The sequence below is a fragment of the Bubalus kerabau genome, chromosome 7 (assembly GCF_029407905.1).
Source record: "Bubalus kerabau isolate K-KA32 ecotype Philippines breed swamp buffalo chromosome 7, PCC_UOA_SB_1v2, whole genome shotgun sequence".
Classification (NCBI taxonomy): Eukaryota; Metazoa; Chordata; class Mammalia; order Artiodactyla; family Bovidae; genus Bubalus; species Bubalus kerabau.
The window spans coordinates 37,962,324-37,989,682 of NC_073630.1; the positions used below are offsets into that span (position 1 = coordinate 37,962,324).

Consider the following 27,359-nt stretch of genomic DNA (forward strand, 5'->3'; position numbering starts at 1 on the left):
CTCCATCAATTCAAAGTTCATGTCAGTCTTCAAATTTGTCTTTGCAGGCAGAGTAGTTTTCTAGTTCTGTGTTTCATGAGATCATAATCATTACTGATAGAGTTAAGATTTGAAGTCAAAATGAGAGCATCAAGAAGAGAGGAAAAAAAAAATCAAGCTGAAGGCAGTTGCCAGGGATAAGACAGTCAAAGAACAGAGCAGTGTCTAGTGGGAATTGTTGAGTTTATTCAAGAAAGTGCAAATTTACTTTACAGAAATTTTTAAAATTTTTTTGAAATCATAATTTAAAATATAGAATTCATCAGTTTTATCATAGGCATAGACAATATGACTAATCATTTTGTAAAATACTAAATATAAAAATAGTTGTGCAATTCCTGCACTAAGATTTCTGATTATGTTTGATATTTTTGACAGGTCTTTCAACTCTTCCTATGCAAATATGATAGATTTTGCCTCAAAAAAAAGGAACATATCAAAGTGAACAGAATATATATTTATGCATATTTGTGAATGGGTATTTTATTAACAAAAGAAAAAGAGAAAAAAAGCCATTTTCAGTTAGCTTAAAATTATCTCTTAAAGAAAAACCAACAACATTTTCACCATCCCCCACCTTATTTTTGAAGTAGAGAAACTTCTTCAGTCATCAAATTATATTCTATAGTCTAAATTATTAATTTAAAATTTATATTAATAGTGTAAGTATTTGAATTTTAGTTTCATATTTCCTATTAACATTATCATGAAAATGTCAAATGTCCAAATTATTAGAACCTGTAAGAGTATTATAATAATATTATATAACATGCAGTTTAATTTCAGGAGTTTTATTGGCACTATTTGACAAAGAATAAAAGGTATATAACAATATTTTAAAAATGTGGATACCACTATGATTATTACACCATTTAATGTATGAGGGGTACTCCACTTTTATGTACAACCCTATGCCTGTGGTACATACAGATAAGGATTAAATTCAAATGGAGATTTCTTCTCTGGCCATGAATGAGTAATGATGATTGAACTTCCACTACTGTTGTAAATAACTGAAAAACTAGGCAAATTACACACAATAAACTTTAAATTATTGTTTGTAGTTATTGGAGAACAGAAAGGAGGGAGAGAAATGAGCAAAGCCTCACAATTTGCCTGGTTTTCTGCCTGGACACATTTTCCAGTTCCCTGTGCAGAGACTAGGAGGTGGAGGGTGGAGGGGGAGCTTGGAGCCCTCAGAACTGAGAAGAGAGAGGTGTTAGGCCATTAAAGTTTTCTGGGCAGAGCAATTTGAAGACAAAGTTAGGTGATTAGAGCACTTTTGAAACTTGCATATGGATTCCCTAGACTGTTCTTCTAATATTAAGTCTTATAAGTATAAGGTTAGAATACATGCAAGAGGCCAAGCAAGAAACAGTAGAAAAAATGTAAATTCAAAATTTCCAAGAATTCAAACAGGACCAGGAGACTTTGAAGTTTGGAAAAGTCAGAATGCCCTTGGAACACCTGTGAGACTCGACTCGGTAGAGGGACAAGGAAATTCATAGTCAAAAGTAATGCTCAAAATTCTCCAAGCCAGGCTTCACCAACACCTGAACTCTGAACTTCAAGATGTTCAAGCTGGTTTTAGAAAAGGTAGAGGAACCAGAGATCAAATTGCCAACATTCACTGGACCATCGAAAAAGCAAGAGAGTTTCAGAAAAACATCTATTTCTGCTTTATTGACTACGTCAAAGCCTTTGACTTTGTTCAGTTCAGTTCAGTCGCTCAGTCATGTCCGACTCGTTGCGACCCCATGGATCACAGCATTCTAGGCTTCACTGTCCATCACCAACTCCCAGAGCTTACTCAAACTCATGTCCATCGAGTCATTAGCTTGGTTGTATTTATCAATTCACTATGTATCAGTACAATTCAGTTCGCCTTCTCAGTTGTGTCCAACTCTTTGCAACCCATGAACCGCAGCACGCCAGGCCTCCCTGTCCATCAACAACCCCCAGAGTCCACCCAAACCCATGTCCATTGATTCGGTGGTGCCATCCAACTATCTCATCTTCTATTGCCCCCTTCTCCTGCTGCCCTCAATCCTTCCCAGCATCAGGGTCTTTTCAAATGAGTCAGCTCTTCGCATCAGGTGGCCAAATATTGGACTTTCAGCTTCAACATCAGTCCTACCAATGAATACTCAAGACTGATCTCCTTTAGAATGGACTGTGTGGATCTCTCCTTGCAGTCCAAGGGACTCTCAAGATTCTTCTCCAACACCACAGTTTAAAAGCATCAATTCTTCAGCGCTCAGCTTTCTTCACAGTCCAATTCTCACATCCATACATGACCACTGGAAACACAATAGCCTTGCCTAGATGGAACTTTGTTGGCAAAGTAACGTCTGTGCTTTTTAATATGCTGTCTAGGTTGTCATAACTTTCCTTCCAAGGAGTAAGTGTCTTTTAATTTCATGGCTGCAATCACCATCTGCACTGATTTTAGAGCCCCCAAAAATAAAGTAAGCCACTGTTTCCACTGCTTCTCCATCTATTTGCCATGAAGTAATGGGACCAGATGGCATGATCTTAGTATTTGGAATGTTGAGCTTTAAGCCACCTTTTTCACTCTCCTCTTTCACTTTTATCAAGAGGCTCTTTAGTTCTTCTTCGCTTTCTGCCATAAGGGTGGTGTCATCTGCATATCTGAGGTTATTGATATTTCTCCTGGCAATCTTGATTCCAGCTTATACTTCCTCAAGCCCAGTGTTTCTCATGGTGTATTCTGCATATAAGTTAAATAAGCAGGGTGACAATATACAGCCTTGACATACTCCTTTTCCTGTTTGGAACCAGTTTGTTGTTCCATGTCTAGTTCTAACTGTTGCTTCCTGACCTGCATACAGGTTTATCAAGAGGCAGGTCAGGTGGTCTGGTATCCCCATCTCTTTCAGAATTTTCCACAGTTTATTGTGATCCATGCAGTCAAAGGATTTGGCATAGTTAATAAAGCAGAAGTAGATGTTTTTCTGGAACTCTCTTGCTTTTTCAATGATCCAGAGGATGTTGGCAATTTGATCTCTTGTTCCTCTGCCTTCTGTAAAACAAGCTTGAACATCTGTGGATCACAATAAACTGTGGAAAATTCTGAAAGAGAAGGGGATACCAGACCACCTGACCTGCCTCCTGAGAAATCTGTATGCAGCTCAGGAAGAAACAGTTAGAACTGGACATGGAACTACAGACTGGTTCCAAATAGGAAAAGGAGTACGTCAAGGCTGTATATTGTCACCCTGCTTATTTAACTTATTTGCAGAGTACATCATGAGAAACACTGGGCTAGAGGAAACACAAGCTGGAATCAAGATTGCTGGGGGAAATATCAGTAACCTCAGATATGCAGATGACCCCACTCTTATGGCAGAAAGCGAAGAAGAACTAAAGAGCCTCTTGATAAAAGTGAAAGAGGAGAGGGAAAAAGTTGGCTTAAAGCTCAACATTCATTGGAGAAATGTCTATTTAGTTCTTTGGCCCATTTTTTGATTGGGTCATTTATTTTTCTGGAGTTGAGCTGTAGGAGTTGCTTGTATATTCTCGAGATTAGTTGTTTGTCAGTTGCTTCATTTGCTATTATCTTCTCCCATTCTGAAGGCTGTCTTTTCACCTTGCTAATAGTTTCCTTTGATGTGCAGAAGCTTTTAAGGTTAATTAGGTCCCATTTGTTTATTTTTGCTTTTATTTCCAATATTCTGGGAGGTGGGTCATAGAGGATCCTGCTGTGATGTATGTCAGAGAGTGTTTTGCCTATGTTCTCCTCTAGGAGTTTTATAGTTTCTGGTCTTACGTTTAGATCTTTAATCCATTTTGAGTTTATTTTTGTGTATGGTGTTAGAAAGTGTTCTAGTTTCATTCTTTTACAAGTGGTTGACCAGATTTTCCAGCACCACTTGTTAAAGAGATTGTCTTTAATCCATTGTATATTCTTGCCTCCTTTGTCAAAGATAAGGTGTCCATATGTGCGTGGATTTATCTCTGGGCTTTCTATTTTGTTCCATTGATCTATATTTCTGTCTTTGTGCCAGTACCATACTGTCTTGATAACTGTGGCTTTGTAGTAGAGCCTGAAGTCAGGTAGGTTGATTCCTCCAGTTCCATTCTTCTTTCTCAAGATCGCTTTGGCTATTTGAGGTTTTTTGTATTTCCATACAAATTGTGAAATTATTTGTTCTAGCTCTGTGAAAAATGCTGTTGGTAGCTTGATAGGGATTGCATTGAATCTATAGATTGCTTTGGGTAGTATACTCATTTTCACTATATTGATTCTTCCAAAGAAGACATACAGATGGCTAACAAACACATGAAAAGATGCTCAACATCACTCATTATCAGAGAAATGCAAATCAAAACCACTATGAGGTACCATTTCACACCAGTCAGAATGGCTGCGATCCAAAAGTCTACAAGCAATAAATGCTGGAGAGGGTGTGGAGAAAAGGGAACCTTCTTGCACTGTTGGTGGGAATGCAAACTAGTACAGCCACTATGGAGAACAGTGTGGAGATTCCTTAAAAAACTGGAAATAGAACTGCTTTATGATCCAGCAATCCCACTGCTGGTAATACACACTGAGGAAACCAGAAGGGAAAGAGACACATGTACCCCAATGTTCATCGCAGCACTGTTTATAATAGCCAGGACATGGAAGCAACCTAGATGCCCATCAGCAGATGAATGCATAAGAAAGCGGTGGTACATATACACAATGGAGTATTACTCAGCCATTAAAAAGAATACATTTAAATCAGTTCTAATGAGGTGGATGAAACTGGAGCCTATTATACAGAGTGAAGTAAGCCAGAAAGAAAAACACCAATACAGTATACTAACGCAAATATATGGAATTTAGAAAGATGGTAACAATAAGCCTGTATATGAGACAGCAAAAGAGACACTGATGTATAGAACAGTCTTTTGGACTCTGTGGGAGAGGGAGAGGGTGGGATGATTTGGGAGAATGGTATTGAAACATGTAAAATATAATGTATGAAACGAGTCGCCAGTCCAGGTTCGATGCACGATACTGGATGCTTGGAGCTGGTGCACTGGGATGACCCAGAGGGATGGAATGGGGAGGGAGGAGGGAGTAGGGTTCAGGATGGGGAACACATGTATACCTGTGGCGGATTCATTTTGATATTTGGCAAAACTAATACAGTTATGTAAAGTTTAAAAATAAAATAAAATTAAAAAAAAAAAAAAAAAGCTCAACATTCAGAAAACTAAGATCATGGCTTCTGGTCCCATCACTTCATAGCAAATAGATGGGGAAACAGTGGAAACAGTGACTGACTTTATTTTGGGGGGCTCCAAAATCACTGCAGATCCTGATTGCAGCCATGAAATTAAAAGACACTTACTCCTTGGAAGGAAAGTTATGACCAACCTAGACAGCATATTAAAAAGCAGAGGCATTACTTTGTCAACAAAGGTCCGTCTAGTCAAGGCTATGGTATTTCCAGTGGTCATGTATGGATGTGCTGCTCCTGCTAAGTCATTTCAGTCAAGTCTGACTCTGTGCGACCCCATAGACAGCAGCCCACCAGGCTCCCCCATCCCTGGGTTTCTCCAGGCAAGAACACTGGAATGGATTGCCATTTCCTTCTCAAATGCACGAAACTGAAAAGTGAAAGTGAATTCTCTCAGTCGTGTCCAACTCTTAGCAATCCCATGTACTGAAGCCTACCAGGCTCCTCCATCCAGGGGATTTTCCAGGCAAATGAGTACTGGAGTGGGGTGCCAATGCCTTCTCCGATATGGATGTGAGAGTTGGACTATAAAGAAAGTTGAGCACAGAAGAATTGATGCTTTTGAACTGTGGTGTTGGAGAAGACTCTTGAGAGTCCCTTGAACTGCAAGGCGATCCAACCAGTCCATTCTAAATGAGATCAGTCCTGGGTGTTTATTGGTGGGACTAATGTTGAAGCTGAAACTTCAATACTTTGGCCACTTGATGCAAAAAGCTGACTAATTTGAAAAGACCTTGATGTTGGGAAAGATTGAAGGCAGTATGAGAAGGGGATGACAGAGGATGAGATGGCTGGATGGCATCACTGACTTAATAGGCATGAATTTGGCTAAACCCCGGGAGTTGGTGATGGACAGGGAGGCCTGGCATGCTGCGGTTCATGGGGTCACAAGGAGTCAGATACGACTGAGCAACTGAAGTGAACTGACTGAAGGCTAAACTTGCCCTAGGGAAAAAGCTAATTCATATTTGCCTACATAGTTTTCAAGAAGCTTTCAAAGAAAGGTGGTCAGCAAGGCCCTGTCAGAAAAATCTGCAGCTCAACGATAGGGAATGTATTGTCCATCATCTAATAAAATTTATGAAACAAACGCTAGTTTCAGCTGGGGTCTATCAGAATGCCTATATGTGGTCTCTCCATGTGGGTATTGGCATTGTCACGGAGCAGTGGCTATAGGCTCTAAGACAGTTTTCTAGGCTACAGACGCTTTGTGGCCTTTTATGATCCAGCACTGAAAGTTACATCATATAACTTTCATTGTCAAAGCAGTTACAAGCCTTTTAGTTTCAAGGTGGAGTAGTTTGTGAGGATGGTGGCAGATACAGACATCACCTCTTAATAAGAGCTGTACCCGAATATGTGTGGCTAAGTTTTTTAATAGGTACATTTTTTTCCCTTTCAATAGCAATTCTTCTTTCCTCTCATATGAAATAAGTACTATTTCTTTCAAGGCAAACAAAGTCTCATGTCAATAGAGCAAGAGGATCAAGTTTGTTATCCAGGAATTTGAAAACTAAATTAGATACAGGCACAGAAGGGCTCCTTAAGTCCTTTCCTTTGTTACACTTTGTCTTCATTTGAATACTTGGAAAGAAACAAGGTATCTGGGTCTCACATACCTAAGGCACAGGAAGAATGCAATAGACACATATGGGAAGTGGTCAAATGGGGATGCACACAGCAGTCAGTGGTCAAGGAAATTAGGACATCTATCGGGGGAAAGTCCCAAGATCTTTTATTTAAACCCAGTCTCTCTCCCTGGGAAATGGAAGATTTTTCTTTTTTGTTGTTGTTCTTTAAAACATGAACTAAATATTACAAGTTATTTGCTTATATTTATTGGTTCATGTATTTTCAAAGATAAAGAGAGTTAAGCAATAACTGCCATGTGCAAACCACCATCAGGGGTATTAACAAGGCTTCTAGTATCTGGAAATAGTGCAAGCTATATATGTTTCTATATAAACATTCATAGGGCTTTCCTAAAGCCAAGTGAGGTTAACGTGTTAATGTTAATCTTTGTCTTTGTGATACAATAGTGAATTATGCTATTAATTATAATGTATTAATTATACTATGCAACTTCAATGAACTTCATTTCATCAATGAATTTGTGGTGGAGGCAAGAAAGGAAAGGAAGGATTCGCATCTACCTGCAATAAGGTAGACCTGGGTTCAATCCCTGGGTTGGGAAGATACCCTGGAGGAGGGCATGGCAACCCATTCCAGGATTCTTGCCTGGAGAATCACCATGGACAGTGGAGCCTGGCAGGCTATAGTCCATAGGGTTGCAAAGAGTTGCACACGACTTAGCTACTAAACAACAACATCATTTAAAGAGGACTGCCACATACTGGGTAAGGTATCTTTTCAAATGTTATTCTGATTTTGTTATAAGAAATTTGAAAAAAATTGATAGTAAGCCCCATTATAATTTAGGTAGTATATATTAATACTTAATTAATACTAATTAAAAATAATTAGTATTTTCCATTATCTACACAATATAACATTTTGTGTGTTTTATAACTTAACATTATTATTTATATGACTATTTTAGCCAAAATACTCTTTTAAATTAATTACATGCCTTTTTAAAACATAACTTCACCCAAGGGACAAGTGAACACTAATTCTGACTTTGTTAAACAAGTACATTAAGAACTCTATATATGAACACGGTCTCATCTTTTCAGTATTATTTCTTATCTCACATGGAAAAATTAATTATATCTGTATACCTCTAACATACCAGATTTTTAATATTTAAATTTGGATAATTCAAGTAATTAAATTCAACATTTACATGCTGAAATTCAATAGCATTTGAGGAAGCAAGATGTGTTGGAAGAAATCTACTTCAAAAGATCAAAAGCAAGTCACTTTAAATCAATGTTTATAATTAGCAGTGATAATTGACTGAAATCACCAAACACTTAGCTCCATTAAGCAAAACATAATATGATTTAGCTTGTGCATGAAATTACAAAGTCTCTTGAGGTTTAACCAACTCAAACAGTTTTAAATAATTCAATTAAATAGATTTTTTTTACATTTAAGTCATTTTTATAACTGATAAGACATATTAAACATAGGCTTTAAAAATACAGCAAGCAATATGACTGAAGATTTAATAGAATAAAGAAAAGCCTCCATGGGAAGAACAAGATGGTGGAGGAGTAGGTGAACATGGAATACATCTCTATCCACAAATACATCAAGAATAGACCTTCAGACACAGAAGTGCATGCAAAACACCAGCTGAGAGCAGACAGGAGGATCTGACCAGTGGAAAAGAAATATATAGACCCAAGCAAAACCCGGTAGGGTGAAGGAACTAGGGAAACTAGGAATGTTAGTAAGACTGGACCTGCCCTCGGCAGGTGGGGGAACAGAAACAGGGGTCTGATCCCCACATTGGGGCAATTGTCTGAGTTAGAGGAGAAACAATGAAGGCTGAGAGTGAAACAGCTGATCTATGGCAGTCCAAATGGAATGAGAATCAGATAGTCCTTGCTGTAGCCACACATACCCCAGGCAGGGAGTAGATGCCCCGGAAGGTGCAGCTGCTGGGAGCTGTCGTTTAGGGATTGTGGAGCAATCCCAGGGTGAGGGCTGCTGTTGACTGCGGAGAGACGAATCAAGGGGATGTGAGGGAGGAGACTGTGGTGGGAAATGCCTGTGGAGAAAAGCCAGGCAGCCATGGAAGCAAAGTGATACTGCTGAGTCACGCGTAGGGGGTGGAGCTATCACCATAGCCTCTCTCACCCCACTCACCAGCATTGGCAGCTGAACAACAGAGAGGCTGGCCCATCAAATGCCTGACACACTGAACTACTGAGTAGGACCCCACCCTGGGTGCCCCTTTAAGTGACTGGTGCGCCAAACTGCAGAGTAGGACCTCACCTAAGGTGCCCCATAAGTGCTTGATGTGTCAATCTACAGAGTAGCACACCAGTCAGGGGGCCCCCTCTATGTGCCTGATGCTCAAAACACCAGAGAAGGACCTCAGGTAAGGGAGCCTTTTAAGTGCCTGAAGGGTGGGAGCTATGGAGAATGACAGGCCCAAGAGGCCTTCTGATCACCAGCTACAAGAGGCTCAAAAAAAGACTCTGATAGGGCCATAACACTTGTGGGAGAGGCAGTTCGTGTCCCTGCACATTTGACACCACCAGCGTCCCTGCAAGCCAAGCAGCTGTGCCAGCTTCATGCTCAACTCTCATTGGGATTGAGCTGCCACAGGCGAAAAAAAAAAGTCTTGCATCTATGTGCACAGAGTCACTTTGGTAGTGTCTGACTCTTTGCAATCCTGTAGACTGTGGCCTGCCAGGCTTCTCTGTCAGGGAGTGGGATTCTCCAGGCAAGAATTCTGGAGTGTGTTGACCAATACTGGTTGCCATACCCTTCTAGAGCACTATATTTCCTGCTGCCCTAGCCACCAACTCCCCTGAGTACCTGGTGCTGCCAGAACCCCTGCGACCCAAGCAGCTGCACCACCTCCACACTTGGCCCTCATAGGGGCAAACCCAAGTCCTCCAGGGCAGCATAACGAGGAAACCCCAGTGGACAATCCACATCCAGAGGTGGAAATAAAACCACAATTTAAACTCAGGGGCAGTGTGGCTAAGGAGGAAGACCCAAAACCATCCCACCAGCTGTACAAGCTTCAGGTTAAATCCACATGATCAACTAGGCAGACTCTGTGTCTATGGAATATATAAAAGGTAATTGAGAGCTCCAACAAAAGAAAACACATTAGTTCTGATAGCTGTGGACATTGGAGGAAAGAACACACAGGAGTAGGGCCAGGTTAGACTCTGAGCTGCCCCCACAATAGATCCAGATATCAGCACAGTGTTGGAGGGCATCCTAGGGAGGTGAGATGGACTGTGACTCCCAGCGAGGAAAGAACTCTGATAGGAGTGGCTCAAGAAAACCTTATTCTTATGTTTTGACTTGTTCTGTAGATTCTTTTGGATTTTTTCCTTTCTTTTCATCCTCTGTTGTAGTTGTCACTTTTATTGGCACTATGAAATTTAATTATGCTTTCGAGGTTTTTTTTTTTTTTTCTTCCCTCAGTCACACTTTTTACTATTGTAAACCCCTGCCCCTAGGTTGGGCTTTTGCAGTTCTGGGGAGTTTTCTTTTCTTTTTCTTTTCTCTCTTTTTAAAATTTTCAAACCTATTATTTTTCCTACATTTATTTTTTTGTTTGCTTTTCCTACTGTCCTTTTCCTCTTGCAGTTAATCTTTAATGTATATAAATCTTCTTCATCTACCTCTATTTAACTTTGATATCTAATCTTTCTTTCTTTTTTTTTCCTCTCAAGATATTTGCTGGTTTTATTTTCAATGCTTTATTCCCCAATTGGCAATTTGCTTTAGTTTTGTTTTCCAGTTTGTGCTTTAGTTAGTTTTGTTCTGATAGATATAATTTTGGGTTTCCTTTGCTCACTGGGTCAATCTATTGTATTTTATTTCTGTTGTACTCTTTTGATTTTGCTTATGGGTGTATGTGTACATGTGTATATTCAGTCACAATTTTTATTGTTTTTATAAACCTCTGCCTCTACGTTGGGACTTTGCAGATCTGAGGAGTTTTGATTTTTTTTTTCTTCTTCATTTATTTTATTTTTCTATAATATTAGTTTTTAATTTTTTAAAGCTATTACATTTTTTCTACATTTATTCCTTTGCCTATCCTGCTGTTCTTTTCCCCTTATAGTTAATCTTTAATGTATATAAATCTTTATCTACCTCTCTTTAACTTTTCATATCTATTCTTTCTTTCCTTTCTTTCCCTTCCTCTAAACATATTTGTTAGTTTTGTTTTCATTGCTTTATTCCCCACATGGCTCCTTGCTGTAGTTTCCTTTTCCACTTTGTGCTTATTTTTCTTCTTAACTGGTATATGTCATTTTTTATTTCCTTTGTTCTCTGGGTCAACCTGTTGTACTATATTTTTGTTAGACTTTTTGACTTTGCTCGTGGGTGTATATGTATATATTCCATTATTTTAATTATTACTTGCCTGATTTGGTAAATGCCAGTTGTCTGGGATTCATCTTTGGTTTTGCATTTTTGAATATTTGTTTTAATCTCATTTAATGCCATAACAAACCACTTGTGGAACCTTCATTCCTGAGCAGAGATCAAGCCTTAAGTCTTTGGAGTAGGAACACAGATCCAAGGTCCTAGACGACCAGAGAACTAACCCTGCTGCTGCTGCTAAGTCGCTTCAGTTGTGTCTGACTCTGTGTGACCCCATAGACAGCAGCCCACCAGGCTCCCCCATCCCTGAGATTCTCCAGGCAAGAACACTGGAGTGGGTTGCCATTTCCTTCTCCAGAGAACTAACCGTAGGGAGTATAAAATAGTGAGAACTCACACAAAGGAAATCACTTGAATACAAGACCTGCCATCATCCAAGCACCAGTAGCACCCTGTGCAGGACACCTCATATAAACAACAAACAAAAGAAAAATGCAAACCCAATTATCAGCAGATAGGACTACCACCTCACTCAGCATTGCTCATCAAAGGAAAACCAAACAAACAAAAACTCAGCAAAAATCTCACCCTATGTGAAGTTTATACAAACTGCTCGACAAACTTTTGGAGGGAAGAAACCAAAAGAAAGAAAATATTCAACCTTGAACCTTGGAAAGGGGGACCTCAAACACAGTAAGTTAAAAATAATAATGAAAAGGCATAGAAATACTACAAATGAAGGAACAAACTAGAAACACAGAAGTCCAAATATATGAAGAGGAAATAGGCAAACTACCTGAAAAATAAGTCAGAATAATGACAGTAAAGATGATAAAAAAAAAAAAAAAAAAAAACCTTGAAAACAGAATGGAGAAAATGCAAGAATCAATTAACAAGACCTAGAAGAATTAAAGAATAAACATACAGAGACAAACAACACAATTACTGAAATTGAAAATACTCTGGATGGAATCAATAGCAGAATATCTGAAGCAGAAGAACTGGAAGATAAAATGGTAGAAATAAGTTCTGAAGAGGAGAATAAAGTAAAAAGAATGAAAAGAACTGAGGGTAGTTTCAGAGATGTCTGGGACAATATCAAATACACAAACATTCAAATTATAGGGGTTCCAGAAGAGGAAGAGAATAAGAATGGGTATGAGAAAATTTTTGAAGAGATTATAGTTGAAAATTTCCCCACCACGGAAAAGGAAATAGTCAATCAAGTCCCAGAGGCACAAAGAGTCCCATACAGGGTAAACACAAGGAGAAACACGCCAAGACCCATACTAATCAAACTAACAAAGACTAAACACAAATAAAGAATATTAAAAGCAGCAAGGGAGAGGCAACAAGTAATATACAAGGGAAACCCCATACCCTTAACAGCTGATCTTTCAGCAAAAACTCTACAGGGCAAAAGGGAATGGCAGGATATATGTAAAGTACTAAAAAGGAAAAATCTACAACCAAGATTACTGTACATGGCATGTATCTCATTCAAAATTGATGGAGAAATAAAAAGCTTTTCAGACAAGCAAAAGTTAAGAGAATTCAGTACCACCAAACCAGCTTTACAACAAATGTTAAAGGGACTTATATAGTCAAGAAATACAAGAGAAGAAAAAAGATCTACCAAATCAACCCCAAACAATTAAGAAAATGGCAATAGGAACATATATATAAATAATTACTTTAAATATAAATGGATTAAATACTCCAACCAAAAGACACAGACTGGCTGAATGGACACAAAAATAAGACCCATATATATGCTGTCTACAAGAAACACACTTCAGACCTAAAGACACATATAGACCAAAAGTGAGAGGATGGAAAAATACATTCCATGCAAATGGGAAGCAAAAGAAAGCTGGATAATAATCCTCATATCAGACAAAATAGACCTTAAAATAAAGAAGATTACATGAGATAAGGAAGGACACTACACAATGATTAAGGGATCAATCCAAGAGGAAGACATAACAATTGTAAATATCTATGCACCCAACATAGGAGCACCTCAATATATAAGACAAACACCAACAGACATAAAAGGAGAAATTGACAGTAATGCAATAGTAGTAGGAGACTTTAACACCACACTCACACCAATGGAAAGATCATCAAAACAGAAAATTAATAAGGAAACACAAGTCTTAAATGATACATTAGATGAGACAGATCTCACTGATATCATCAGGACATTCCATCCAAATGCAGAAGAATACACCTTCTTCTCAAGTACACATAGAACATTTGCCAGGAAAGACCACATCTTAGTTCACAAATCAAACCTCAGTGAATTTAAGAAAATTGAAAAATTTCTCTGACCACAATGCTATGAGACTACATATGAATTACAAGAAAAGGAAAAAAAAGATTGTAAAGAACACAGACACATGAAAATCAAATAACACGTTTCTAAATAACCAACAGGTTACTGAATAAATCAAAAAGAAATCAAAAAATTTCTAGAAACAAATGACAATGAAAACACTACAACTCAAAACCTATGGGAAGCAGCAAAAGCAGTTCTAAGAGGCAAGTTTATAGCAATACAACTCTACCTTAAGAAAGAAGAAAAACTTTACACCTAAAACAACTGGAAAAAGAAAAACAACAACAACAACAAAAACAAAATTAGTAGAAGGAAAGAAGTCATAAAAGAACTGAGCAGAAATAAATGAAAAAGAAATGAAAGAAACAATAGTATAGATTAATAAAACTAAAAGCTGATTCTTTGAGAAGATAAACAAAATTGATAAACATTTAGCCAGACTAATCAAGAACAAAAGAGAGAAGCATCAAATCAACAAAGTTAGAAATGAAAATGGAGAAGTTACAACAGATAATGAAGAAATGCAAAGGATTATAAGAGACTATTATGAACAACTATATGGCAATAAAGTGGATAAACTGGAAGAAATGGACAGATTCTTAGAAAAGTTCAATTTGGAACCAGAAAGAAATAGAAATTATGAACAACCTAATTATAAGCACTGAAATTGAAGCTGTGATAAAAAAATCTCCCAAAAAACAAAAGTCCAGGATGAGATGACCTCACAGGAGAATTCTATCAAACATTTAGAGAAGAGCTAATGTCTATCCTTCTGTCAAGGTATGACAAAACCACTAAAATATTGTAAAGTAATTAGCCTCCAATAAACACACACACACACACACACACACACACACACATATATATATATATACACACACACACATACATATACTCTTTTAAGAATTGCAGAGGAAGGAAAACTTCCAAACTCATTCTAGGAGGCCACCATCACCCTGATTCCAAAACCAGACAAAGATAACACAAAAAAAGAAAACTACAGGCCAATATCACTGATGAACATAGATGCAAAAATCCTCAACAAAATTTTAGCAAACAGAATTCAACAACACATCAAAAAGCTCTTACAAACATGATCAAGTTGGGCTTATTCCAGGGATGCAAGGATTCTTCAGTATATGCAAATCAATCAATGTGAAACACCATATTAACGAATTGAAAGACAAAAACCATATGATCATCTCAATAGATGCAGGAAAAGCCTTTGACAAAATTCAGCACCTATTTATGATTAAAGCTGTTCAAAAAATGGGCATAGAAGGAACCTACCTCAACATAGTAAAGGCCATATATGATAAGCCTACAGCAAACATTATTCTCAATGGTGAAAAACTGCAAGCATTCCCCCTAAGATCAGGAACAAGACAAGGGTGTCCACTTTCATCATTGTTATTCAGCATAGCTCTGGAAGTCCTAGACACAGCAACCAGAGAAGAAAAAGAAATAAAAGGAATCCATGTCAGAAAAAAAGTAAATCTCTCACTGCTTGCAGATGACACGATGCTGTACACAGAAAACCCTAAAGACAGTATCAAAAAATTACTAAAGCTAATCAGTGAATTTAGCAAAGTTGCAGGATACAAAATCAATGCATAGAAATCACTTGCATTTCTATATACTAATAATTAAAAATCAGAGAAATTAAGGAATCAATCCCATTCACCATTGCAACAAAAATAATTAAATATCTAGGAATAAACTTACCTAAGGAGACAAAAGAACTGTACAAAGAAAATTATAAGACACTAATGGAAGAAATCAATGATGACATAAACACATGGAGAGATATTCCATGTTCCAAGGTAGGAAGAATCAATATTGTGAAAATGACAATACTACCAAATGCAATCTGCAGATTCAGTATGATCCTATCAAATGAAAAATGGCATTTTTCACAGAATTTGGACAAAAATTTCATAATTCATATGGAAAAACAAAAGACCCAAAATAGCCAAAGCAGTCTTGAGAAAGAAGAATGGACCTGCAGGAATCAACCTTCTTGACTTCAGATTTTACTACAAAGCTACAGTCATCAAGACAGCATGGTGTTGTCACAAAAACAGAAATATAGACCAGTGGAACCACATAGAAACCCCGGAAATAAACCCATGCACCTATGGGTACCTTATTTTTAAAAAAATGAGGCAAGAATATACAGGGGGGCAAAGACATCCTCTTCAATAAATGGTCCTGGGAAAACTGGGTATCTACATGTAAAAGAATGAAATTAGAACACTTCCTAACACGATATACAAAGATAAATTCAAAATGGATTAAAGTCCTAAATTACGACCAGAAACTATAAAACTCTTAGAGGAAAACATAGGCAGAACACTCAATGACATAAATCAAAACAAGATCCTCTATGACCCACCTCCTAGAGTAACAGAAATGAAAGCAAAAGTAAACAAGTGGGCCCTGATTAAACTTAAAGACTTTTGCACAGCAAAGGAAACTACAAGCAAGGTGAAAAGACAACCCCCAGAATGGGAGAAAATAATAGCAAATGAAACAATTGACAAAGGATTAATTTCCAAAATATACAAGCAGCTCATACAACTCAATACCAGAAAAGCAAAAAACCCAATCAAAAACTTGGGGGGGGGGCGGAATCCTAACAGATATTTCTCCAAAGAAGACATACACATACACAACAAAGACATAACAAACACATGAAAAGATGCTCAAATCGCTCATTATTAGAAAAATGCAAATCAAAACTACAATAAGATATTACCTGGCACTGGTCAGAATGACCATCATCAAAAGTCTACAAACAAATGCTGGAGAATATGTGTAGAAATGGGAATACTCTTGCACTGTTGGTGGGAATGTAAATTGATACAGCCACTATGGAAAATGGTATGGAGATTCCTTACAAAACTAGGAATAAAAGCACCATATGGCCCAGCAATTCCACTCCTAGGCATATACCCTAAGGAAACCAAAATTAAACATGTATCCCATTGTTCATTGCAGAACTATTTACAATAGCTAGAACATGGAAGTGAAGTGAAGTCGCTCAGTTGTGTCCGACTCTTTGTGACCCCATGGACTGCAGCCTACCAGGCTCCTCTATCCATGGGATTTTCCAGGCAAGAATACTGGAGTGGGTTGCCATTTCCTTCTCCAGGGGAACTTCCCAACCCAGGGATCAAACCTGGGTCTCCTGCATTGTAGGCAGACGCTTTACAGTCTGAGCCACAAGGGAAGCCCTATAACAAGCTAGGAACAGTGGAAGCAACCTAAATATCCATCAACAGATGAATGGATAAAGAAATTGTGGTACATATACACAGTGGAACATCACTCAACCATAAGAAGGAACACATTTGAGTCAGTTCTGATGAGGTGGATGAACCTAGAACCTATTATACAGAGTGAAGTGAGAGAGAGAAAGATAAATATCGTATTCCAATGCATATATACGGAATCTAGAAAAATGGTACTGAAGAATATATTTACAGGGCAGCAATGCAGAAAGAGACATAGAGAATAGACTTATAGATATGGGGAGAGGGGAGGAGAGGGTGAGATGTATGGAAAGAGTAACATGGAAACTTACATTACCATATGTAAAATAGATAGCCAACGAGAATTTGCTGTATGGCTCAGAAAACTCAAACAGGGACTTTGTATCAACCTAGAGGGGTGGGGTGGGGAAGAAGATGGGAGGGAGATTCAAAAGGGAGGGGATATATGTATACCTATGGCTGATTCATGTTGAGGTTTGACAGAAAACCACAAAATTCTGTAAAGCAAGAAAAAGAAAATCTAACTTAAACAAACAAACAAAAAATATCAACACAGCATTTCCAAATTCTACTATAATGATACTGATGATAAAATATTCTGCTCTTTCCTGTTTTGTCAACTGATACAATGTCAATGTATTTATTCACATACTTCACTATAAATCAGTTATAAATCTCATTCTTCTTATACTTAAGTTATAAATTTCTAAATAAACTACCCAATAACTTAAGTAGGGATCTATTGTTTAAATAAATTATGACATTTTAACCTAATTTTCCATAATCATAAAGGGAAATAAATGATTTGAAGTGAAGTGAAGGGTTAGATGCTCAGTTGTGTCTGACTCTTTGCAACCTCATGGACTGTAGCCCGACAGCCTCCTCTGTCCATGGAATTCTCAGGCAAGAATACTGGAGTGAGTTGCCATTCCCTTCTTCAGGAGACCTTCCCAAGCCAGGGGTAGAACATAGGTCTCCTACACTTCAGGCAGATTCTTTACCATCTGATCCACCAGGGAAGCTCAGAAAACAAATCTGTTACTAAAGTTTGCCACGTATGGATCATTTTATGCATACAAATACAATGGCAAATTAGGTTTGTGTTGATATTTACTGAACAAACAGTTGTTAAGAAACTGCTATAATGGTCTTGAGTATGATGCACATTTTTGCTCTTGCTAAATTCTGTTTGATCTCAACAATATCCACGGCACTAAGTGACATGAAGGTGTTCTAAGCTCTAGTTGAGACAGCATGAAAAACCAGTTTGGGTAGGTTTAATTCAAATGAAGTTTGAAGTTTAACCTAGAGATGAAGGCTGTCTTTTATGTAGTGGTTCTAGGAACAATTAATTACTGGTCTCCACCTCAGTGTTTTTTTGTTTTTTTGTTTTTTTTTTTTTCTCTGTAGATTTATTGGTTGTGGATGGTTATTACAAAGTTTTTGAAACTTGTCTCATATATAGCAGCATAAATGACAAATGAAAATCTATGACATGTTGTCAAGGGCAAATAAGACTGTGCACCATTTATTTCTGACAAGAAAAATGATTTTAATGTCACTCACATACCATCTTTCTCACAAATCCCCCCTATAGAATGCATCAATCATTGGTTGTCACTTTTGTGAAAGTCATGATCTGTATTCCTCCTGCAGCTCTCTTACTTTACAGGTCCTGAAATAGATTCAGTTATAGTTTACAACTGCAAGAGAGCAGAAATTCATTTCCTTTATTCATTTCCTTGGGTTTCCCACATTTGATGTTATTGTCTTTCTGATAACTTGTCACTAAAAATTACAAAATGGACAAAGTTAGAGTTGCATTCTTTTCATACAATCTAGTAATTAAATAATAAAGATAAAAGAACCTCACCTAAAGTAAAAATATTTTACAATAAAGATCCTAAGACCAAGATAAATCTTTATTATTTCCTCTGCTACAAAACAGATCTATAATTCTGCAAATAATACAGGTGAAGTTGCTCTAATCATGTGCAAATCTTGCTTTAATCTTTTCTGACTTTTACTCTAAAATAATTCATGCTTTTTCCAATGTGAAATTATTTCTGGCTACACAACTGCAAACCATTTTTTTCAGTACTAATTCAACTTTTACCCTATGGATTCTTATTCCCTAGCTACATAATTTCAACATGATTTGGGTTAACAGTAATGGGCCCATTGAATATTTTACTTTACAAATTAAGATAAATTTAAGCAATTCTCTTCAACTTCCCTAAGGCACTTTTTTTTTTTGAGGTATAATAATTATTCTTCTAATAAGGAATATATTTGAATATTAAATAAATATTTCTAAGAGACACATTATGATAGGCATGTGCAACCTGATGCTAACTAAATTCAGGGTCAGTTAATACTGTAATAATATTAGATATAAGCTGTCAGCAAATATAATACTCTAGACACTCAACATGGGATAATAAGGATTTCAGTTGTGTGAGAGAGAAAGACAATATACAGGCCTGTGTCTGACACCAGAGAGGCTGTATTAAAATATGGATTCAGTGCATAGAAGAAAAACAAAGATTTAGTTTCTGGTTAAGATGTGAAATTTGAAAACTGGTCCATAAGCAAAAATAATATTTGCATTACTTTATAATTTCAAGAATTACTATAAAGATAGTGTCATCAGAAAATATGGCATTGGTGAAAGAACAGACACATTGATAAATGGACAGAATAGAGAGCCCAAAGAATGACCTACACATTAATCATCAACTGATTTTTGACAGTACAGAGGCACGTCAAGGATAAATAATGGTCTTTCTAACAAATGGTACTGGAATATTTGGACATCTGTATGCAAAAAATGAGAAAACAAAATAATATAGACAGAGACCCTTACACTTTTACAAACATTGACTCAAAATGAATTCAAGGCCCAAATATAAAATGACAAAGTATAAAATATCTAGAAAACACAGGAGAAAATCTACATGACCTGGGATTTGTTGATCAGTTTTTATTCAAAAACCAAAACACAAGATTCTGTAAAGGAATATATGATAATTTGGACTTTGTTGAACTTAAAAATTTTTGCTCAGCAAAAGACAATATCTAGAGAATAAAAAGACAAGCATGGACAGGGAGAAAATTTTTGTAAATTCTGATAAAGGGTTTGTAACCAGAATATAAAAAACACTATTAACATTAACAATAAGAAAAACCAATACAATATTGCAAAGTAATTAGCCTCTAATTAAAATAAATAAATTTAAATTTAAAAAAAAGTTAAAAAAAAGAAAAAATTAACTTGCAAAATATATTTTAAAAGATATATAGAAGACTAGTAAATACATGAAAAAATGTTCACTATCACTTGGGAGTTCAGTTCAGTCACTCAGTCATATCTCACTCTTTGTGACCCTATGGGGCACAGCACGCCAGAACTCCCTGTCCATCACCAACCCCCAGAGTTTACACAAACTCATATCTATTGAGTCACTGATGCCATCCAACCATCTCATCCTCTTTTGTCCCCTTTTCTACCTGCCATCAATCTTTCCCAGCATCAGGGCCTTTCAAATGAGTCAGCTCTTTGCATCGGGTGGCCAAAGTATTGGAGTTACAGCTTCAGGATCAGTCTTTCCAATGAACACCCAGGACTAATCTCCTTTAGAATGGACTGGTTGGATCTCCTTGCAGCCCAAGGGACTCTCAAGAGTCTTCTCCAACACCACAGTTCAAAAGCATCAATTCTTTGCCACTAAGCTTTCTTTATAGGCCAACTCTCACATCCATACATGACTACTGGAAAAACTATAGCCTTGACTAGATGGACCTTTGTTGACAAAGTAATGTCTCTGCTTTTTAATATGCTGTCTAGGTTGGTCATAACTTTTCTTCCAAGGAGTAAGTGTCTTAATTTCATGGCTGCAGTCACCATCTACAATGATTTTGGATCCTAAAAAAACAAAGCCATCCACTGTTTCCCCATCTATATGCCATGAAGTGATGGGACCAGATGACATGATCTTAGTTTTCTGAATGATGAGCTTTAAGCCAACTTTTTCACACTCTTCTTTCACTTTCATCAAGAAGCTCTTTAGTTCTTCTTCACTTTCTGCCATAAGGGTGGTGTCATCTGCATATCTGAGGTTATTGATATTTCACCTGGCAATCTTGACTCCAGCTTGTGCTTCATCCAGCCCAGCATTTCTCATGATGTACTCTGCATATAAGTTAAATAAGCAGGGTGACAATATACAGCCTTGATGTACTCTATTAGGAACAAGTTGGTTGTTCATGTCCAGCTCTCACTGTTGCTTCCTGACCTGCATACAGATTTCTCAAGAGGCAGGTCAGGTGGTCTGGTATTCCCATCTCTTTCAGAATTTTCCACAGTTTGTTGTGATCCACACAGTCAAAGGGTTTTGGGTAATCAATAAACCAGAAATAGATGTTTTTCTGAAACTCACTTGATTTTTTGATGATCCAGAGGATGTTGGCAATTTGATCTCTGGTTCCTCTGCCTTTTCTAAATCCAGCTTGACCATCTGGGAGTTCACGGTTCATGTATTGCTGAAGCCTGACTTGGAGAATTTTGAGCATTACTTTACTAGTGTGTGAGATGAGTGCAATTGTGCGATAGTTTGAGCACTCTTTGGCATTGCCTTTCTTTGGGATTGGAATTAAAATTGACCTTTTCCAGTCCTGTGGCCAGTCCTGAGTTTTCAAAACTGGCTGGCACATTGAGTGTAGCACTTTCACAGCATCATCTTTTAGGATTTGAAATATCTCAACCAGAATTCCATCACCTCCACTAGCTTTGTTCTTAGTGATGCTTCCTAAGGCCCACTAGACCTCGTATTCCAGAATGTCTGGCTCTAGGTGAGTGATCACATCATCATGATTATCTGGGTCATGAAGATGTTTTTTTGTACAGTTCTTCTGTGTATTCTTACTACCTCTTCTTAATATCTTCTGCTTCTGTTAGGTCAATACCATTTCTATCCTTCATTGAGTCCATCTTTGCATGAAATGAGTTCCCTTGGAATCTCTAATTTTCTTGAAGAGATCACTAGTATTTCCCATTCTATTGTTTTCCTCTATTTCTTTGCACTGGTCACTGAGGAAGGCTTTCTTATCTCTCCTTGCTATTCTTTGGAACTCTGCATTCAAGTGGGTATATCTTTCCTCTTCTCCTTTGCTTTTCACATATCTTCTTTACACAGCTATTTGTAAGGCCTCCTCAGACAGCCATTTTGCTTTTTTGTATTTCTTTTTCTTGGGAATGGTCTTGATCCCTATCTCCTACACCATGTCACGGACCTCCGTCCATAGTTCATTGGCACTCTGTCTATCAGATCTAGTCCCTTAAATCTATTTCTTACTTCTACTGTATAGTGGTAAGGGATTTGATTTAGGTCATACCTGAATGGTCTGCATGCCACTGGAGTGGCAAGCGGCTGACAGGAAATACCCTATGGCCAAGGTAAGGAACAACAGCCACACTTTGCTGGAGCATCCATGAAGAGATCCCCCACAACCAAGGTAAGAGAAACCCCAGTAAGATGGTAGCACTGAGAGAGTGCATCAGAGGGCAGTCAAACTGAAACCACAATCACAGAACTAACCAATCTAATCACATGGACCAGCACCTTGTCTAACTCAGTGAAACTAAGCCATGCAATGTAGGCTACCCGAGACGTATGGGTCATGGTGGGAAGGTCCGACAAAATGTAGTTCACTGGAGAAGGAAATGGCAAAACACTTCAGTATTCTTGCCTTGAGAATCCCATGAACAGTATGAAAAGGCAAAAAGATAGGACACTGAAAGATGAACTCCCCAGGTCAGTAGGTGCCCAATATGCTATTGGAGATCAGTGGAGAAATAACTCCAGAAAGAATGAAGAGACAGAGCGAAAGCAACAACACCACCCAGTTGTGGATGTGACTTGTGATAGAAGCAAGGTCCAGTGCTGTAAAGAGCAATATTGCATAGGAATCTGGAATGTTAGGTCCATGAATCAAGGCAAACTGGAAGTGGTCAAACAGGAGATGGCAAATGTGAACGTTGACATTTTAGGAACCAGCAAACTAAAATGGACTGGAATGGGCGAATTTAACTCGGATGACCATTATATCTACTAATGTGGGCAAGAATCCCTTAGAAAAAAATGGAGTAGCCATAATACTCAACAAAAGAGTCCAAAATGCAGTATCTGGATACAGTCTCAAAAACGAGAGTGATCTCTGTTTGTTTCCAAGGCAAACCATTCAATATCATGGTAATCCAAGTCTATGCCCCAAAGAGTAATACTGAAGAAGCTGAAGTTGAATGGTTCTTATGAAGACCTACAAGACCTTTTAGAACTAATACCCCAAAAACATGTCCTTTTCATTATAGGGGAGTGAAATGCAAAAGTAGGAAGTCAAGAAACACCTGGAATAACAGGCAAATTTGGTTTTGGAGTGCAGAATGAAGCAGGGCAAATGCTAATAGAGTTTTGCCAGAAGAATGCACTGGTCACAGCAAACACCCTCTTACAACAACCCAAGAAAAGACTCTACACATGGACATTACCAGATGGCCAACAACGAAATCAGAGTGATTATATTTTTTGCAGCCTAGATGGAGAAGCTCTGTACAGTCAGCAAAAATATGACTGGGAGCTGACTGTGACTCAGATCATGAACTCCTTATTGCCAAATCACTTGGTAAATGCAAATTAAAATTACAGAAACACTAGAATAGCTAAAATCCCCAAAACTGATAATACCAGTTACTGGCAAGGATAGGAAGAATAGAGATGCTTGCTCAGTGTTGGTGGGAATGCAAAACAGGATAGTCCTTAGGAAGACAGTTTGGTAGTTTCATATAAAACCAACTATAGTATTCCCATATAACTAAAAAATGGCATTCTTAAGTATTTACCCAACTGATTCACAATGTTACATAAAGATGTTTATAGAATACACAAAACACCCAGAGATGTTTATAGAAAATTTAAAATCACAAATACCGAAAACAAAGATGTCCTTTAACAGGTGAATGGATGAAATGTGGTACATTCACAGAATGGAGTAAAATGAATCTTAAATGAATATTACCTAGTGAAATACATGAGTCTGTAAAGGCAACATACCATATGATCCCACTCATATGACATTCTGAAGAAAGCAAAACTGTTGATGGAAAATAGATCAGTGGTTGCCAGCCAGCTGCTTGTGAAGAGAAAGGGAATTGAAGAGAGGACACACAGGAGATTTTTTCAGGCTATGAAATTATTCTGTTTGATACAAAAGTGATGAGTAAACAAAACTATACATTTGTCAAAACTAATAGAAATCCTTCTAGTACTCAGAGTGAACTTTTATATATGCAAATTTAAAAATCAATTGTGATATATGAGGATCCCAGGAAGGAATGCAGAATGTAACAACAACAACAACAAAAAGACAATCTAATTATATTACAAATGTGAAACAAAACATCACACGAAAGGGATGGGCAGGAATGAACTGCCAGGGAAAAGAATGAAGATTGTAGGACTAAAGCAGAAGGAAACATTTATAGGTACTGAAACCTAGATAGCATATTCTAAAGCAGAGACATTACTTTATCAACAAAGGTCCATCTAGTCAAGGCTATGGTTTTTCCAATAGTCAGGTATGAATGTGAGAGTTGGACTGTGAAGAAAGCTGAGTGCCAAAGAATTGATGTTTTTGAACTGTGGTGTTGCAGAAGACTCTTGAGAGTCCCTTGGACTGCAAGGAGATCCAACCAGTCCAACCTAACGGAGATCGGTCCTGGGTCTTCTTTGGAGGGACTGATGCTCAAGCTGAAACTCCAATACTCTGGCCACCTCACACGAAGAGCTGACTTATTGGAAAAGACTCTGATGCTGGGAGGGATTGGGGGCAGGAGGAGAAGGGTATGACAGAGGATGAGATGGCTGAATGGCATCACCGAGTCAATGGACATGAGTTTGTGTGAACTCCAGGAGTTGGTGAAGGATAGAGAGGCCTGGGGTGCTGCAGTTCATGGGGTCACGAAGAGTCGGACACGACTGAGCAACTGAACTGTCTGACTGACTGAACTCTAGTTTGTAAATATTTATTTTGTGAGTAAGGTATAAGAATTCTGAAATCACTGTACATGTGTACTGAGATTTAAAGGATACTTGCATTAATGGCATCTGATGGGAGCCAGGATTCTCTATTAGAGAGGTAGTTTATAGATAAGCAAGAAAAGGACTAGAGTTGGATTCACTACTATCAACTCATGTATCAGTCAGTTCAGTGCAGTCGCGTCTGACTCTTTGTGACCCCATGGATCGCAGCACGCCAGGCCTCCCTGTCCATCACCATCTCCCAGAGTTCACTCAGACTCACGTCAATTGAGTTGGTGATGCCATCCAACCATCTCATCCTCTGGCGTCCCCTTTTCCTCCTGCCCCAAATCCCTCCCAGCATCAGAGTCTTTTCCAATGAGTCAACTCTTTGCATGAGGTTGCCAAAGTACTGGAGTTTCAGCTTTAGCATCATTCCTTCCAAAGAACACCCAGGGCTGATCTCCTTTAGAATGGACTGGTTGGATCTCCTTGCAGTCCAAGGGACTCTCAAGAGTCTTCTCCAACACCACAGTTCAAAAGCATCAATTATTCGGTGCTCAGCTCAAGTATAGTTTAATGCAAATATAAATACAGGCTATCTTAGTCAATTTGGGTTTCTATAAATAATACCACAGGCTGCATGGCTTAAGCCTTTTGGAGGCCGGAAGTCCAAGATCAGGGTGCCAACATGGTAGAGACTTGGTAAAGGCCCTTCTCCTGATTAATGGAAGCTATCTGCTCAGTGCATCATCACCTGGTAGAGGGAAAGTTCCGTTTCCATCATCTCTATATAGAGACATCATCTAACCACGAGGGCCTTGCTTTCTTGAGCTGATCTAAAACAAATTATCTGTCAAAGGCCAGCTACAAATATTATCACTAAGGGATTAGGGTTTCAACATATGGATTTTAGGGGGATATAAACATTCAGTCCACAGTTTAGATGTACACACGTGATACTTATTATTCATTTACTTAACAAATATATGACAATATATTTCCTGTCTCTGTCAGCTGTGAGGTCCTTGAGGCAAATACACACAGCGTGGACTTCTTGGTTTCTAATACCATCTCCTATAAAAATGGAAACAGTGACAAATTTTACTTTCTTTTGCTCAAAAAAATACTATGGATGTTGACTGCAGCCATGAAATTAAAACACATTTGTCCCTTGGAAGGAAAGCTATGAAAAACTTAGTGTATTAAAAAGCAGAGACATAACTTTGCCAACAACAGTTTGTATAGTCAAATCTATGTTTTTTCCAGTAGTCATGTAAGGATGTGAGAGCTGAATGATAATGAAGGCTGAGTTCCAAAGAACTGATGCTTTCAAACTGTGGTGCTGGAGAAAACTGTTGAGAATCTTCGAGACTGCAAGGAGAACAAAGCAGTCAATCCTAGAGGAGGTCAATCCTGAATAGTCATTGGAAGGACTAATGCTGATGCTCCAATACTTTGACCCCTGATGTGAAGAGCCGACTCATTGGAAAAGACCCTGATGCTGGGGAAGATTGAAGGCAAAAGGAGAAAAGGGTGGCAGAGGATGAGATGGTTAGACTCAATGGACATGAATTTGAGCAATCTTTGGGAGACAGTGAAGACAGGAGAGCCTGGCATGCTGCGGTCCATGGGGTTGCAAAGAGTAGGACATGACTTGGCGACCAAATAACAACAACAACATAAAAGGAACCAGCACACTGTAGAGAAATGACTGATATTAAGACAGAGGGCAGGAATATGCTACACGAATCTGGAGCACCTTACAGAGACATAAAGTAAGGAAGTGCTCAAAATGAAACAAGAAACAATGAGTATATGTCAAAGGAAAACCAACAAAAAGAGTTCTCAGGGCCAAAGCTAGAAAAATTTGAATAAGAAAATAAACATAGTAGTACTATAAACCAAGGATTAAAATAAATAACCTAGAGTCCAAATGGATATAAACAAATGACTGAAAAAATAAATGAGGGGAACATGCATAAATCCTCTACAGAGAACTTCCATGTAATTTATATAGATACTGCCCTCAAGGAGATGGAATGTAACTCCCACTCCTTAAGTGTAGGATCTGCATTGTAACTTTCTTCCAAAAGTACAGTATAGAAAGTGGAGGGGGTGAAAGCAACTTTACTTCACCACCTCAGCCAGGTGACAAAGTGAGCCTTACTAGTGACAAATCATGTTGATAGTATGTATACCACTGGAATGATGTGAAGAAAGTGACACTTTATGTCTGCAGTTTTCTTCTTCAAAACCCATGGCCCCAATCTAATCATTAGAACAATGTTAGACAAATATGAATATAGGAACATCCTAAACAGTATCTGGCTAGTATGCCTTAAAACTCTCAAGGCTATCACATCAGGGAAAATCTGAGAAACTT

At 38.0% G+C, this 27,359-nt stretch overlaps 1 long non-coding RNA gene across 2 annotated transcripts in view; it reads right to left on the reverse strand.

Annotated features, from left to right (window-relative positions):
* Nucleotides 1-27,359, reverse strand: part of LOC129657651 (uncharacterized) — a 92,237-nt gene that overhangs the window by 38,543 nt on the left and 26,335 nt on the right. Inside the window, exon 2 of one of the 2 annotated variants that reach the window (XR_008716946.1) lies at nucleotides 14,914-15,057. This is a non-coding gene — a long non-coding RNA (uncharacterized LOC129657651). Of the gene's footprint in view, nucleotides 1-14,913; nucleotides 15,058-18,355; nucleotides 18,687-27,359 lie in introns of those variants that run through there. The other variant, XR_008716945.1, reaches the window with a different exon arrangement.